Source organism: Sinocyclocheilus grahami, unplaced genomic scaffold (genome assembly GCF_001515645.1).
Source record: "Sinocyclocheilus grahami isolate Dianchi unplaced genomic scaffold, SAMN03320097.WGS_v1.1 scaffold615.1, whole genome shotgun sequence".
In the NCBI taxonomy this organism is placed as follows: Eukaryota; Metazoa; Chordata; class Actinopteri; order Cypriniformes; family Cyprinidae; genus Sinocyclocheilus; species Sinocyclocheilus grahami.
Window position 1 is genome coordinate 283,406 of NW_015505794.1, and position 15,419 is coordinate 298,824.

Genomic DNA, 15,419 nt, shown 5'->3' on the forward strand with positions numbered 1-15,419 from the left:
AAAAACGTTTACAGCCTGGTTCAAAAAATGATTTTGGTCTATATAGCTAATTTTGCCCTTCATGACAACTGTGAGGGGGGTGAATTTTTTGTAATTATATTAAGCCTTAAAGTGCTGTATAATTAAGGGCGTGGCCTCTTGAGTGACAGGTGGATTGCCGCTGCTGACACTGCCGTCGAGCTAGGTGGGCGTGGTTTCAGCAACTTGCTCACGCCTCTTTGCCCATTTTCGATTATCCGAGAGTGACGCACGGTGACGCGCTGCCAAGATGGCGGCAGGCGACAACTAAAAAAAAAAAAAACAGATAAGTGTTTTGGTATGATTCTAATAGTAAACTTTAATCTGTATTTTTGCAATCGACCAGCAAATAAAAAAAAAACCCTTGGAAGAAAAAAAGACAAAGTAAACAAGACACAAAACACAAACCAACACCCAGATCCCAACTAGTTGTTATCATAGCCCAACTTCACTTGGGGTCTTGGGCCTTTAAGCAAACTCAGATACAGACTACGTCAATAAATATATAACAATTAAAATGTACAGTGACAACATAATATGATAAGTGAAATACAGATATTGGAGCCGTTAGTGCTGATTTGGCTCCATTTTATGAAACCCTTTAGAAGACTCCGCCACTCAAACAGGAAGCGTTTGGGTGGATGCTTGTAAAACTTCACTCACAACTCAAACCGCCGTGTGTAGTTTAGCCTAGAGGAATGTGCAAGCATCAATTTAGGCTCTAATGAATGAGACTGTGCCATTCAAACTAAAATGAGCTGCGATTCGAACAGATAGTGGCCACAAGGAGGACAGGAAGTGTTAAATCACCAGTGTCTGATCTGAATCTTTATGAGAGATTGACATCACTCGTGACTGATGACTGCAATGTCCCTCTGCTTTTGTATGAGAACATGTAGAACCCTTAGTCTTTAGTTTATTTCTAACAAATCTGCCAAGGCTTCTAACAAAGATGATTAATCGGGAATAGTATTAGCATAGTTAAAAAAGTTTGGCTAATCATGTTTCTGTTAGCAGTGAGGCTTGAAATCACATCTATCTGGGATCTTTCTGTCCTCATCACTTTTTTTTAAATTCCACATGTGTAATTTTCAGCTCTCCTACTGTGTGAATGTTTACAGTAGTCCTAAAGCATTTAGCAGTTTGCGTGCAAGTTGTCCTGTCTGTTTAACCATAACCGAATCAACTAGAGAGAGGCCTTCAGCTATAGAGAGCTGTGCCTTTGAGGTTTGCATACAAGAACATTATTCATTTAATACTGCACGTACATGCACACTCGCTCACTTCTCTAAAAGACCAGCTGACCACTCTCTATCTGTGTACTGTTTATCTGTATTACAGAATTTCTGTATACGAATCCACAAAATATATTTTCGTATTCAATATATGAGAATAATATATATTATTTATTATTAGTTTCACCTCAATGTCCGATTCCAAATTATTCAAGCTAATTTCCTACCTTTCCTCTGGTTTTGAGCTCCCCACCCTCTGAATTCTGCAGTCATCTACAAAAAGAGCTTGTATCTTCTTCGGCTTCCTGCGTGCATCTAGTTTGCCGGCCTGAGTTACTTGCATCTGTTTCTCTCTTTTCCCTTTTCCTCCAAGCGTTCTCCTCCCACAGTCTCCTTTCATCCCTCCCTTACTACTTCATTCCCTCCCTCTTCCCAGGCCAAGCCCCACATCAGCTACTGTAATTGCTAGAGGTTGAATATCTTTCTCTCTGCCTGCAACACACACACACACACATAGTTACTCCCTTTCTAACATATGCACGTTATTTTCCTCACAGGCACAAGTCGTTGGTTGCTCCATCCTCTCTTTACTGTATGTCAGTGTTTGCTTATTAATGTCTTTTTGTTTATTACTGCCATTGACTGAGCACATCTCATTCATTTTATAGAACATATTGATCTAAACTAAAATACAATGTAGAGTTATACAATAAGCATGACACAACTGCACTCTGTCTACTTATGTCTGGGGGAAGTGTCCTCATTTCCACTGGAGGATGATTATTGCCGTATGTGCATCGACTATAGCAGGCAGCTATGGTCATAAAAACATAATAACAAGATTACCTTCTTGTTCCTGAGCTCTCTCCCCATCTATGTTCCTCTTTTTTTAATCTCTTCATTCATTGTCCAGTCCTCCAGATAAAATAGTGAATATTATATGCTATATTTGAGATATATAGACTTACAGTTGCATATACAGTACATGTCATGATTAGAAGTTTCATCAGTGTGTTGAAACTACATCAGATGTGTGCATCATGGTCAGTATCAGTAAATTACACTCAAGTTACTTTGTATTTGTATATTTACACTACAGTTCAAGCTTTGGGTCGATAAGGGTTGCTAATGTTTTTAAAAAGTCTCTTATGCTGACCAATGTGGCATTTATTTGATAAAAAATACTTTAAAACAGTAATATTATGAAATATTATTCCAGTTTTAAATAACTGTTTCCTATTTGAATTAAAATGTAATTTCTTCCTGGAATGGCAAAACTGAAAATTCCTTCAGAAATAGAATGATTTTCAGAAATTCTCAAGTAACATTGCCTATTATCATCAATGTTTAAAACACTTGTGCTGTGTAGTATCTGTGATACATTTTATTTCTTTAGTGAATAGAAAATTCAAAAGAACACCATTTAATGCATTCTTATTGAATAGAAATGTAATTTCTTCCAAAGGAAAAAAAAACAGTTCCATTGCTATACAGTTAGATAAGTATGCTGTTACATTTTTCTATGCATATTTTGTTTCAGTAGTTGTGGTCTGTGAAATCTTCAATTAAATTCATTAAACGTTGATTGTGTAGTCATGTCCACCACGTTTAACCAACTAGTCATATTGTTATGTTATGTTAAACAGAGTAAATGCATTTTTTATGCATTTTGTTTGGGTAAGATGTCCTATTGACCCTACATGTGGAAGATACGAGAGGCTGGTTTGTTTTTCTGTGGTTGGTCGATTTACAACTTCTCAGATATAATTAATATATTATAATTAGGCTGTGTGATATTTTTAGAAATAAACACAAGGATGTTAATAAGACATTGGACATTGTGTTCTCAGACCTATGTTAAAACGAATGTCTCTCTCTCTAATTATGTTGAATGATTAAATGGGATATTTGGCTAGCTCTTAACAACCTCTATGCAGACAGACAAGATTTATTCTACTCTCTGTTCACCATGTGTCTGTCAAATGCAGGTATTTGGTAGTCTGGTACAGACATTGATGCAAATACTGTCCAGAGAATATTTCTGACAGTACACTACACATTATAAGATAATGTCTGTTTAGCTGTGAGCATTTATACTGTCATACAAGAAAAACAAGGGCTGAAAAACAAATTGCGGTAAATTAGATAATAAAACAAAGTCATGTTCATTTAGGTGTACTGGTAATTGATGTTTAGCCTCAAGAAAAGTTAATATGTTCATTTTGAGGACTTCTCTTTATGTAGGAAATACAAGGGGGTGTGTGAGGCATGAAACATTAGTCTTAGTCTCAGACGACACACCCAGTGATTGCCCACAGCTTGTTTAATGACTGTCTGATGCATATTGCCCACAAAAATGGCAGTGTTGGCTGAAATTGCCCATGTTAATTTCATTGGCTGGTGCTACGTGTCTGGGAGTAAGAGTACATTTTTTTTTCCTCCTGAAAATTTTTTCAAAAATTGTATCTTTAGGGGTACAACAGCTTATCACAGTGGCAGTACCCTTAAAATGATACCCTTGTAACTTATCTACCCCTAAAAAGAGCATTTTAGTATCATAGTATGTAAGGTATAGTACCTTAAAGGGTTACTCCACCTGACAAAATGAAAATTTTGTCATTAATCACTTACCCCCATGTCGTTCCAAACCCATAAAAGCTTTGTTCGTCTTCGGAACACAATTTAAGATGTTTTGGATGAAAACCGGGAGGCTTGTGACTGTCCCATTGCCTGTCAAGTAAGTAGCGCTGTCAAGGCCCAGAAAAGTATGAAAGACATCGTCAGAATAGTCCATCTGCCATCAGTGGTTCAACCGTAACGCAAACTGCATACGCTCTTCTGTGTCAGCCGCGTCACAATGATATGTTTTCTACGTGTATTTACGCTTTTATTTGAACGAAAACAGCGCATCCGTGCAGCGCGGCTGACACAGAAGAGTGTACGCTGCTTGCGTTCAGCGCATATTCTCCAAAATGGCGCTACGGTGATGCGGAGAGACACAGAGGAGACGAATTGTTGAATAAAGTCGTTATTTTTGTTTTCTTCGCGTACAAAGTATTCTCGTCGCTTCATAACGTTATGGTTGAACTATTCTGACGATGTCTTTCATACTTTTCTGGGCCTTGACAGTGTTACTTACTTGGCAGGCAATGGGACAGTCACAAGCCTCCCGGTTTTCATCCAAACTATCTTAAATTGTGTTCAGAAGACGAAAGAAGATTTTACGGGTTTGGAACGACATGGGGGTAAGTGATTAATGACAAAATTTTCATTCTGGGGTGGAGTATCCCTTTAAGGTACTATTAGGAATTTTTAGGGGTATATAAAGCATAAAGATGTCCTTTTGAGAGTACTATCTTTAGTGACAAGCTGAAGGTAACCCTAAAGGTACAATTTTTGTGTATTTTTCCTGAGAGTGTACCGAACTGATAGAATTAGTGTTTTTCAGAAAGAGCTGATCACTGTTTTTTTTCCAAATGAAAAATGAATGCCATTAAATATTTGAAATTTACAGTACTTAGTGTTTAATGTGATGCACTCAGTATAAAGTTCAGATTTGATTTCTGAGTATTTCTGTGAAATAATCAATACATGCAATTTTTTGATGGAAGAAATTCTGATCAGATGATCCACTTTTTTTTGTTTTGATACTGGTCTATTACTGTAATCTAGTCTATTTCAGCTACGTCTTGCCCATAAACGACACATAAAAAATAAACAAACTTGAGTTTGTCAATTTAATTGCCAGCCAGATGTTTTTTTTCCTGTATGGTTCTTTACAAGAACAAGTTTCAGTCTGGGCCAGGTTTTGTGCAGTTAGTCAAAAGTATGGCTACACAAGACTGATGAAGTATGTATCATTTTGTCTAGGATGGTATCACTGCAAATTTAGCAGACTATATGGGAAAAAATTATTTGGTTGATGTGTGTTTTTCATGGACATGCTCTTTTTGCTGCAGGACAGAGAGACTCCAGAGACTTCACATTTTATTGACTTTTTCACATCTTGCCTGCAGTTTCTTCTGCTGCTATGTCTTTGGTTTTCTTTCTACCATTATTGCAGATACAGTTATGCATCATATCTTCAATTTACTAATTATTTTGTCTTATTAATATCAATGTTGGACTGATTAAACAAAATGCAAGACCAACCAGGTTGTTATCATGAATTTTTCAGATGCACTCTGTCCCATCCATCACACCATTACATATTAGATCTCCCCAACCCAATTCTGCCTTATTCATGTAAAGAATCATTCAAAGCAACTGATATTCCAACAGCTTCCAAGTCAGCAAGCAAGCTTCTTCTGTCTTTAAAATTGGACACAAAAACTGATGAAAGGCCTCCAGAGGGCCACAGCTGGTGATTGGTTAGACTGCTTTCAGCCCCTCTCTATGCCAGGGAACCCGTCTTTGTTGGGCATTAGAGCAGCTAACATCCCGCTCCTGCTTCTGAGTAGCAGGAGTGAGTTCTGATGCCATTCTGTCTCTGTGGGAGATAATAACACTGAGCCAGGAGACCCACTGCCTGTTTTGGCAGCTCTGGCTCCAGCTGTGAATGAAATACAGCTGAAAGAGAGCCAGGTCAAGTTGCATGCCGTCCTTTCTCACACACAGAGAAGTCAGAATGAATGTCGGTGACTGTAGAGAGAGTTTATAGCATAGGCTTCGATAAATCTTGTCCTTAAACCTGTCCAAAGTCTGCCAGCCCTGAACTTTGGGAAACTCACTATAGAAAATTCAGCTCTTACTCAGTGCAGACAAAGATATAATGAGGACAACATGAGATTTACCCGATATATGGCTGCCAATTGGCAAATGATAACACTGTATTTTCTATACTGTATGTTTATTTTTAGTTTTCACTGGATTCACTAAATCCGTGCACACACACACATTAATGAAATCATCCTAAGCCATAAGCTTACTGTGTGTTATTAAGAAATGACAATACCTTGAGGAAAACAATCATGTATAAGTTAAGTTCCAGAACAGAAACATTTTGCCAGAGCTGAAGGGCATTTAAATCCCTTCAATTCTCAGTGAGGACAGAACTCTGGGGAGGGAGGAAAAAGGCTCAGAGATGGGATAGAGACCCTCATTACTACTGTACTGGAGGGTGTTTTGTGTACTGGGGTGCCCTTTGTTTGTTATTGTTATTGTTACTGTCTGCTTATAGCTGTATCTTTTGCTCCACCGGACGGTGCAGAAGCAGCTGTAACAACTGACACTCAGATTTGAAAGTTCCACACACTGTACTTGATCTATAACATACTGAAAAGCGTCTCTCATTGTAAATGACCTAACTGTATAAAAGGAGAACAATTATGAAAAATCTGCCTTGTTTTAGACTAGGGGTCTTCGACTAGTGTTACACTGCAGTACTGCCAATCATTGTCCAAGTAAACCAGTAAATCATCTGTTTAAACTATTCATTTAAAGAACCAGCTCATAAAAGCCATTTGTTTGTGAATCAGACTACACTGGCTGTGTTGTATATTTTTGATTCACTATAAAGAATTGGCTCATATGAGTAATTTGTTCAGCAATCAGACACACACAGTATATTTATTGCATTCAGACAGCAACAACTCACACTTAAAACTCAGGTAAAATATGATTTCTTTTGCCATGATGTTGAACAGTAGGATGTTGATCTAAGAACACTGGGAAATGTATTGAATGTATCATGACATACTTCCTCAAAAACATAAGAAACAAGACCACCAGTTTCCTCCCTTTTTGTCTCTGTAGGGGATCAGACAGACAGGATGGGTGCAGTCAGGCTACAACACTGTATGCTAGCTAAAAGACAGAAGATGGGGGGTTGATGGACTGCTGGGGAGACGAAATGAGAGAAAGAAATATTAGGCCCTTCTTTTGCAAATGGTGAAGTTTTTAAAAGGGTCCTATTATGCTCTTTTACAAAGTCTTGATTTTGTTTTGGGGGTGTACTAGAACAGGCTCATACTAGGTTGTTCAAAAAACACATTATTTTTCACATATTTTACATTATTACAACACCTCTCTCCCCAGTCTGGCACAAACGACTCGAATAGTTCCTGTATCAAATGAAGGCCCGCCTTCTGAAACACGAAATGTGCTGTGATTGGTTAGCTGGGCCAGTGTGTGTTGTGATTGGCAGCACTCTGCGCCTGGTCGGGAAATGTCATGCCCCTTACCATAGCCACCTGCGAGCTTCAATGTAAATATTGAGTCAATATCAAATAAATTTGAGCGTGATTTAAACCAGATGATTGTAACCACTCTAAGTTCGTCTGGCTTGGGAAAGCTAGCGTGTCTCCGACATAGTGATAACACTCGTTGCCTTCTCTAGTGCAGCTCAACCAGGTCTCGCCCCATTCATCGATATTTGTGATATCACAAATCCCGGAAAATATGCGTTGTAGTCCAAACGAGTCGTTCGTTGTAGTTTTTGAAAAGTGATTTCTGTTAAATAAAATATCTCCTTTTGAAGTGGACTTTGAACTTTGTAACTTTGCAGATCTTTTTTATGCTCAAACAGCGACATTACAGACTAACTAAAGTTGAAAAAGTGAAAAAGCATAATAGGACCCCTTTAGTACTCAACACCCAATCCTTTTCTGTGAAATGAAATCCGTATTCTATTCTGATAACTCATATGTAAAAAAAAAAAAAACTTGTAAAGTGCTGCAAGTGTCATCTGGGGATATAAACTGTATGTTGTTCATGCACTTAGGGACAGGATGTCCTTGAGAGGGTTATCAGACTTTGATAAAGAAGTAGAAAATAATGAAAGAGGAAGTTATCTGATGCCGTGCTAAGAGAAACACGTTGTCAAGGACAGCCTTGCTCTACTCTTAAGTCTAGTTATGCTTATAAAAGTTCCTTTCTACCATAGAAATGGTAAACACCCCCTCCTTCTCTATCCTACACTCTGTAGCCTCCATATTACTTATAGCTTGCTTGTGAGTGTGCATCTTTTCTGAGTATATCCATTCACTACCAGTCAGAAGTTTTGTCACTTACTTTCTCTTTTTTATTACTATTTCCCACATTTTAGAATAATTGTAAAATTATCAAAACTATGAAACTGCAAACATGGGAAAATTACTGGAATTATGTGGTTATTCTTACATTATAGTAGCGACCCTATACCTAGGTCATCACTTTGGATATTACTTTACGAGGTATCAAACCATATAATGTTTTTAAACAGGTTTGCACTATTCAGTTTAAGTCAAGACCATTGAAAACTAAAATTAAATAAAATTAATTTAAAGGGGTCCTATTATGCTCTTTTACAAAGTCTTGATTTTGTTTTGGGGGTGTACTAGAACATGCTCTCATGCTTGGTGGTTCGAAAAACACATTATTTTTCACATAATTTACACTATTAAAATACCTTTCTCTCCAGCCTGGCACAAACGGCTCGATTAGTTCCGGCTTTGATGAAGGTCCGCCTTCCGAAAAACAAAATGTGTTGTGATTGGTTAGCTTTCCCAGTGCGTTGTGATTGGCAAACAGCTTAGACGGTGTTTCAGTACTGCCACGCCCCTTGCTCCGTCTTTCAACAACAGCTTTTGGCGAATCCGGCACTACTCACTCGTGTTGTAAAAGCTGTCCTCAGTAAAATGTGCAGCACACAATAGCAAATTGGGGTTATAATGCTCAGGAACAGAGTTTAGTTCTTGAAAAGGGATTTTTAAAAACCGAAATATCTCCCTTTGGAGTGGACTTTGAGATTTGTAATTTTCTAGATCTTTTTAATGCCCAAACATACACACTACACGCTGACTAAAATCAAAAAAGTGAAAAAGCATAATAGGACCCCTTTAAAAATAATTTTAGTTAAATAAATAAAAAACATATATAAATATTTTAAAACATTTATTAAAGCATTAAATTATTTAAGCATTTTAATATAAGCCAGTATAAGATCAAAATCAGTTGTTCTCATCCGGGACCTCAACTAATTTTCAAGGCGGCCTCAAGATGACTTGAAATAAGATAAAACAAGCATTGATTCTTCATCCACTTGGTTGTTTTTCTTTTTCTTTGAAGAACCATAATTTACCCAGTCTTAAAAAGTTTGAAAAAAGAAAAAAAAAAGGTTATGCTTGTTATTGTGATCACAGATATTATTTTAGATGTAACAAGTCTATCTCTATGCAATCTGCTTTTGACTTTTTAATAATAATACTATACTGTACAATGATTTATTTATTTGTTTAATATTCAAAATCAGTACTAAATAGACTTGTTCGTCCCTAGTGTTGACACGGTACCAAAATTTCAGTATTCGGTACCAATACCAGTGAAAATCCACGGTTCTCTGTACCAATTTCGGTACCAAAGCAAAACACAAAAACATGCTAGTTGAACAACATTATTTTTATTAATAACGTTAAACAAAAATTAAATGTACAAAACAAATGCCATTATTTATACTTATTTAAAATTGTTTCAAGTTTTTCCACAAGTAATAAAAGTATGAAAAAAAGTAAACAAGTTTCACCCAAAAGTTTTTGTCATACTTCTGCTGCCACTGAAAAACAACTGTAAACTGTTGTCTGTTTTAGGGTTTGCTGGTGTGTTTCAGGATCTTCCTCAGTCTGCAGCTGTAAAAGGAAAATATAATATAATTAAGTAAAGCAATGGACTGAGTCTGACCAAATGCAACATTAGATCATTGGCACATAATAAATTTAGATAAGATTACACATATTAAGTGTATATCAAATATATTGAAACTGTAGTATTAAAAACACTTTACAATAAAATTCCATTTGTTAGATAACATGACCTAACAATAAACAATAGTTATATAGCAATTATTCTTCTTAGGGTTAATTTCAAAATGTACTAATACATAAATCACAAGTTCAATCTGTTAAAATGATTTAATGCACTATGAACAGACATGAATGATCAAGTGTTTGTATTAAATAACATTCACAAACATTAATGAATGTTGTAAAAATATATTGTTCACTCACTGTAAGATGTTACTAGATCTAAGTCATGTTAAATAAAATGAAGTCATTGTAAAGTCTATACAGGAGATAAAATTTGACTGCACTTTTATTTAATCCAAACTGTGTTCATATTTAATTTTAAAGGGCTTTTAAAACCTGCTAGAGTTATTCAGCCAAGAATAACAACTAACTAACTAAAAAAAATACAAAATCCCAGAGCTGTCTGACGGACTATGACATAAACACTGTTACACGCATATTTTGGATACACAGTTCATTTAAAAGCCTCTGGTGTGTAAAAATAGTAAATACCATTATGTCCTCCTGTTTTGTACACTAATAAAAGTTATAGGAGCATTAAATAGTTAACAAAGAAACTTCATTCTAATGCTCATTATATTAGCGTTAGCCGCGCTTATGCTAACGATTAACTACGTATACGCTAACGGCGGTTTATTTCAATCCAACATTTAAATTAAAATATGGAACAATATTCATAACAGAAGCTCTAAATATAAAAAATTTAATTGAAACTTACCTGCTTGAACTCTTTCATTTGATCGGGGTGTCGGTCTTTAAGGTGTTTTGTTAGTTTGATGCTTTCCTCCTTTTGAGGTTGCCACGTTTTATGAAGAGGATAGCTTTCGGATAGCGCATCAAGAACTGGGTTGACCGGGTACTCGGTACCACCGGTACTTAAGAAAACCTGGTACCGTAACATTTTCTTTTTTTTTTAGTACCGACTTAGTACCGAAATACCGGGTCTTTTGACAACACTATTTCTCCCATATGTCCTCCCGTGTCCTTGTGTCTTTAAGCATTGCTGCAGTGACTGAAAGAGCATCCCCTAGAGATTGTCATTCCCAGGACAGGAGCTGTCTGTTGTTTTACTTCCTCTAACCTCCCTGTTGTTAATGGACAGGGTGTGATAAGCAGAACCAACAGATGTATTGATGGGGATTACGGTGGGGAGGTAGAGAGAGGAAGGACAAAGGATGGCACACGTTAGGAGATGGAGGGGGTAGGGCAGCAAGAAGATGATCGTTATGGTCACCCTGAGACTAGACCATGACTCAGCTCTCTGCTGATCTGTCAATCAAATTACACAGGATTCACTAATGACACTTTGCTGCATTAAGACGTGACTAATTCAGCATGAAATGAGGAAATTTCTGAATGAAAGTAGGCATTGAGTGTGACTTTTAAGCATTCATAAAGAATACAGAGTGACTGATATGTGTGTGAGCTTTTTGACGCAGTTTGAGATGTCCTGATGCCAGCTCTGAACCGTGTGCATCAAAAACACAAGCCCCAGTTGCAATGACGGCCATCTGGCAAGTGCTCAAGAAGAATATTCGGTACTGACTCTTTGCCTCCAAGAGACAAACAAAATAGACCAAAGTCACTGCGGTATTTTCAGATAGGTGCACCAGATCTGTTCTCTTGCATCTGGTCTTTTAAGAGTGGGGTCAAATGTGGAGCCCATTCTCTGACATGTAACGTTTCTTTACAGCAGGAGCTGCTCTCTGCTGGCGGAATACTTTTCATTATTTAGAGCTCTAACACAGATGTAGATGCACTTTGTGAAATTACTTCCATCCCAACCTACATATTTCTTAGTTTGGAATGCCAAGAGTCCAGCAAACTTGCATAAAGACTAACAGCCTGTCATCTCTGATTCAGTAGATATCCACTTCACCTGTTAAGAATAATTCATTAAAGCTGCCCAAGTAGTCCTGAGAGATAAATATGTCAAATGTTTTTCTCGGATGAATTGTGCACAGTATGACAGCACACATAATAATCATACCTGACAAAAACCTCGGTCAGTGACACAATACTTTAATACTGAACCTCACAGTCTGTACAGTCCATCTTTTCTGCTGAGCAGCATTTTTATAGGAATTAGCAAACACTGAAATGTATTAGAGTGGGTTATTCATAGTTCCAAATCATAGTTCCATATGTAGGCAGCATTTTAAGGCATATAAATGCTTCTGACACAAAGGCTGTTCCAACATATGCTGCCTTCAATGATACCTTGATTTGGCCAGATTCTGAGGTAGCATTGCCTTTATCTTTAAATCCCAGACTGCACTAGGTCTGAATAACAATACATTTACAGTACATACCATTGTAGAAATGCTTCTGACACAAAGGCTGTTCCAACATATGCTGCCTTCAATGATACCTTGATTTGGCCAGATTCTGAGGTAGCATTGCCTGTATCTTTAAATCCCAGACTGCACTAGGTCTGAATAACAATACATTTACAGTACATACCATTGTAAAAGTATTGTTAAAAAGTTTTATTATTATTATTTTAGAACAGAGCTTTTGCCAGTAGTGTCTTTTTTGTATGTGTGAAATTTCCAACCAGAATGATGCCTTTTATGTAAATTAATTAACACATGAAAATGATAATTTATGTATGCTCACTGGTGTGAAACTATGGATGACAGCTTTTAAACTGTAGAGCAGAAATGTGCATTTTGACAATTTGAAGTAAATAATTTGGTCGGTATGAGATTTTGGTGGCATTCACACTGTCTCTACCCTTGTCCTGCTCAGTCTATTCTGTGCTTTCTAATCCTATGAAAGCTGTATATAAGTTAGTCCCTCTCCTGCATTCTCCATCTTGGAGAAAGTCCTTTTATAAATTGAATTAAGGCTTCAGATTTGGCAATGCTTTGCTGACTAGACAAACTTTTTCTCCTGCAGTCTCTGGCTCCCTTTGCAAGTAACAGTCTGCTCCTGTATGCTACACAGAAGAGGAGCATCATGGTTTAGACATGCCATCTGCCCTGGATAAATTAGCCAGACACACCACACCCAAACCCAAAACAGTCCCAGTGCCATAACCTAGGCATTGTGTAAAAGCTATAAGCAATATTAAGCATAGTGGTCGATCAATTCTTACTTAGTAGACTGTCTGTCAAATTGCTTAATTGTGTATAGTTTCATAGAAAAACATTCAAGGAATAATTTCTAAATATTGTAAGTGTTGTTATACTCCTATTTCTGTATGACTGCATTCTACCCCTTTCTCCATTTTTAATAAATATATTTCCATAGGACCTATGCTTCATAGGATTGTGGCTTCCACAATCAAAGCACTGCCATTTCAGATGGTGCTATAACAACATCAGCCAGACCTCAGAGGCTGGCATCCTGTAATAGTGTTACTCAGCTACTGATGAGCACCGTGACCTTCCACAGTGACATGACAATGTCGGATTAGCCTGTTCTCTTCCTGCTTGGCTAATCTCTTCTGACTGTTTCTCATTGCTGGCAGGATTCTGTTTCAGCGCGATCGCCAGCACAGCACTCTGAGCTAAAACTGGCTTTTGCAAGGTGTGCTCTGAAATGTACTCAGACTAGTGTCAAATATAAAACAGCTGTATGAGAGGCTGAGCGAGGTGATGAGTAAAACTACTAAGCAAAAATATCAGTGAAGATGGCTTTATTAAGATAGCATTCAGGGGCAAAAACAGTGATTTCTGTAAAATGTGATCTAATACATGCACTTGTGAGAAACTGAAATTAGTTTTAAACCTCATTTTGTATTCCATCTTGCATTTCAGTGTCTATTCCTCAAGTTTATATGAAACTCCAGGCACATTAGGAGGTCCATGGCACAAGGAGAAAACTATGCATTAACTTTCCATTTATATCAATGGAACATGCTCTGTGATGCCAGAAGTACTAGTTCTGGAGGCAGTTTGTTTTGAGGCAATCACTTGTACATAACTTAACGTTTGGGGTCAGTAGTTTTTGAAACAAGTCACTTATGCTCACCAAGACTGCATTTATTTAATAAAAAAATGCTGTAAAACTGTTTTAAAGTTTAAAACATTATATATTTTGTAACGTTGTTTTTTCGTTTACTTTAGATCAATTTAATGCATCCTTGCTGAATAAAAGTAGAAATTTCTTTAAAAAATCTTATTGAAAAATCTTACCCCAACTTTTAAATGGTAGTGTAAATGTCATGTGATTAATCTCTAGAGCCACAAGAAAACTAATGACTATTCTGAGCTGTGATGTTAAAAGCCAACTAAAAGGTAAAATGTAAGTCCAAATGTAATTTCACGCTTTTAAGAGCCCCCTGAAAAAGAATCAGGCACTGGTAAAGTAAAACCTCTTGTGTCTTTTAAATTTTAAATGATAAACTAGACTGTATTTTTCCAGTTCTGGACCTGAGCAACCCCTCATGAATTGAAGTGTGTGTGTCAAATGAGGGGCACATCCAAAATATGCAGTGCTGGTGGTGCTCCAGGACTAAGATTGAGCAGCACTGGGTTAGATGTGCAGGAATATACTTGCAAAGTGATTATTCTAAATACGTATCATGTTTGTTCAAAGCATACATTCTCATAAACAATCATCTCGGTTATGTATGGTAACCCTCGTTCCCTGAAGGAGGGAACGGAGACGCCACGTCGGATGACCGACAAAATTGGGATCTCGCTTAGCGAGACCAATCCACTTCGAGTGTAAACTAAACGAGCCAATGCACATTGGCATGTGATTATTGCATCCAGCTGCTGCTGATCACAGCGTGAGTATAAGTAGGCAGCAGATGCAGCGCATATTCAGGTTTTCACTGAGGAGCCGAGCCGGTGACCCGGCCGCTCAGCGGTGGTACAGGAGCTGTGGCGATGGGACGTGTCACGTCGGATGACTGACGAAATTGGGATCCTACCAAAAGGCCACAGCTACTGCCCCTTCCAGTGTCCTGTGGAAGCCACCTGCGCCCCTACTTTTTGGCGTAGGCCAGGGCTTGCACAAGAGGACCAGCTACTGCTGCTATGGCACTACCCACTGAGTAAGACTGGATAACACTGGGAAACGTACCCGTTCTACTTGGAACAGGGACGTTACGGAAGCTCCAACCTTCCCGAAGGAAGTTTCGGAAGCAGTACACATATGGACATACAATGGAGGTGATTGTAACCCTCTTGGAATGGCAGAAGTTTGCCGGGGAAACACGGGCTCAAGGCTATACTGTGGACTTTACACATATGGGATCCACTTAGGTCGTACATATGGAACCCAGGTACATATTCTACCGGTTCTCGAGGATTCAACGAGTGAAGGCCTGGCGCCGGACGCTCCGCCACGTCTGGCTGCCGAGGGGACGGAGGAACTCATCAGGGTCTACTATATGGACTCTCTGGAGTGGTTTTTGCAAGCCGACCCGAAG

General features: G+C 37.9%; 1 protein-coding gene across 3 annotated transcripts in view; it reads right to left on the reverse strand.

The window, feature by feature from the left end:
- coro2ba (coronin, actin binding protein, 2Ba) overlaps window positions 1-15,419 on the reverse strand; it is a 44,061-nt gene that overhangs the window by 19,775 nt on the left and 8,867 nt on the right. The window contains exon 1 of one of the 3 annotated variants that reach the window (XM_016241215.1): window positions 1,481-1,562. The exons of the other annotated variants lie outside the window; for them this stretch is intronic. The gene's annotated coding sequence lies outside the window, so the exon portion shown is untranslated. Of the gene's footprint in view, window positions 1-1,480; window positions 1,563-15,419 lie in introns of those variants that run through there. 3 annotated transcript variants of the gene reach the window in all.